Source organism: Penaeus vannamei, chromosome 34, assembly GCF_042767895.1.
Source record: "Penaeus vannamei isolate JL-2024 chromosome 34, ASM4276789v1, whole genome shotgun sequence".
Taxonomy (NCBI): domain Eukaryota; kingdom Metazoa; phylum Arthropoda; class Malacostraca; order Decapoda; family Penaeidae; genus Penaeus; species Penaeus vannamei.
This window is the reverse complement of record NC_091582.1, coordinates 23,843,921-23,846,420: the sequence shown is the minus strand read 5'-3', so window position 1 is coordinate 23,846,420 and position 2,500 is coordinate 23,843,921.

The window sequence follows — 2,500 nt, the reverse complement described above, 5'->3', positions numbered from 1 at the left end:
CCATGTTTTTTTTTTCTCGTCATGGTAGATCGTCGCTTTTTTTAAGGGAATCAGTCCCCATTTTTATCACTTGCGAGAGTGCATTTTCTTTCTTTGGCGTGTTTTCCCTTCAATCTAACTCGCTCATGCTAGCCTAGTTAGCATAAATCGTATAATGCTTAAATCTTTCATTATTCGTGTGGGTGAACTATAACGTGCATTTTCTCCATAAATTATTATCTGTTTCTACGGACATTCTAAGCCGCGTGGCTAGAATTATAAGTATTGCCATATTCCTGACATTTTTTTTCTTATTTCTCATTATATCTCACTGCGTTAACCGACGCCATATCGACGTTCAAATTCCTAAGTATTTAGGCTCGGTTTAAATATGCATTTGTGGGATATTTTGGAATATTTAAATAATTTAGTTAAGTTATGCACAAACTTTTTCTCTTTCCCGACGCTTCCCACCTTTACCCGTTCCTTACACTCCCGCTATTGCTATCACTACCATCCTAAACCCCCTCCCTCTCTCCTAACCCCCACCCGTTAATCCCCCCTTCCTCTCTACCTATTTTCAATATTTCTAATCCACTAGCGTTAAATTAGTTTTTTTTTTTTGTAGTGATAACGTTTTATATTTTTTGTATCTATATTTATACAAGAAAAGTATGCCTTATTCAGTTGTATGTTTATATGAATATCAACTTCAGTATTTTCATGTATAAATTGTTATATTCGTTTCCTAGTGCGAGTGACTTCACACAGGTCACGTCACGGTCAGGTCTTGTCACAAGATGACACATCTCACCTTAGTGCTGTTGCGAATTATGTTCCACATTTTTTTTTTCTGAAATTTAAATTTAATTTATATAACACGACGATTTACGATAGAGTGATGTACTTACTTCCGGTTGCATAAATATATTGGGAACTGTAATGATACTAGCATAATCCATCGAATTAAATCGTATGATTTTGTTATTATTATAGCATATTTTTGCATATTCCGAAGTATGTTTCGCCGTAATTATTCGTCTTCCTTATAGATATATTTTTTCTTTAATTATTCATGTTCATTTATTGGGAATTTGATTATTTAACTTCTAGATTACTGTGTACTTGTTTTTCATGTTTTTAAATATTTTTATATTTACTAGCTATTTGCTATTTTAGCGAATGTTCGAATAACGACCTCATTTTGACCTTACTCAGGTAGAAGGTACTTATAGCCGTCTGACTCCCTGTGCTCGACCCAAAATACATTCAAGCTATTTGTATTTATATCTTAATTAGTGATCTCCGTGTTAGAGATTAATTGTATTAAACAGCTACTACGATTTCATATTGTTCGCGATTTTCGATTATCTTGATCACGAACCTCACCTCATCATTATTACATGGTCCTTGGTGACGACCCACAGCTGGGTATGGACATGTAATTAGGTTAAGATAATTAATGTTAAGTTGTTCTGTACGTGCAAAGATGCACACATCGCAAGAGGCGATCTACGCGCCGCGCCGCGCATTCTTATCGCTATACGTGAGATTTTCGCTGGTATTCCCCAAGGTGGATACCCAATTGCAGTCTGCGTATGAGCTGGATGATGTGTCCCTTCTACGGTTGGGTCATCACGGCGCCCCTCTTGGGCTTCCTTGCCCACCATAACCCGCGCCACGCTACCTTCCAGCCACCTCCTATCAATAAACAGCTGAACCAGAATTGTGACTCCATCACCCACCAAATCAGGGCAACACAAAACCCCTGACAACTGGTGGCAAGCGGCGGATGACACGAACAACAAGCCTCCGAAAAACTGTAAGTACACCATTGGCAATTTCCTTTTCTTTCCCCTTTCTTCTGCCATGTGTGCATGCCGTATTTTTTTTCACAAGTGCAGTGATTTTTTTCAAATATCCGAACAAGTGTCCGTGCAGTGCATTTTCTTTCCATCTTTCTGTTATCTACCATGTTTTTTTTTTCTCGTCATGGTAGATCGTCGCTTTTTTTAAGGGAATCAATCCCCATTTTTATCACTTGCGAGAGTGCATTTTCTTTCTTTGGCGTGTTTTCGCTTAAATCTAACTCGATCATGCTAGCCTAGTCAGCATAAATCGTATAATGCTTCAAACTTTTATTCGTGTGGGTGAACTATAACGTGCATTTTCTCTATAAATTATTATCTGTTTCTATGGACATTCTAAGCCGCGTGGCTAGAATGATAAGTATTGCCATATTCCTGACATTTGTTTCCTTATTCCTCATTATATCTCACTGCGTTAACCGACGCCATATCGACGTTCAAATTCCTAAGTATTTAGGCTCGGTTTAAATATGCATTTGTGGGATATTTTGGAATATTTAAATAATTTAGTTAAGTTATGCACAAACTTTTTCTCTTTTCCGACGCTTCCCACCTATACCCGTTCCTTACACCCCGCTAATACTATCACTACCATCCTAAACTCCCTCCCTCTCTCCTAACCCCCACCCGTTAATCCCCCTTCCTCTCTACCT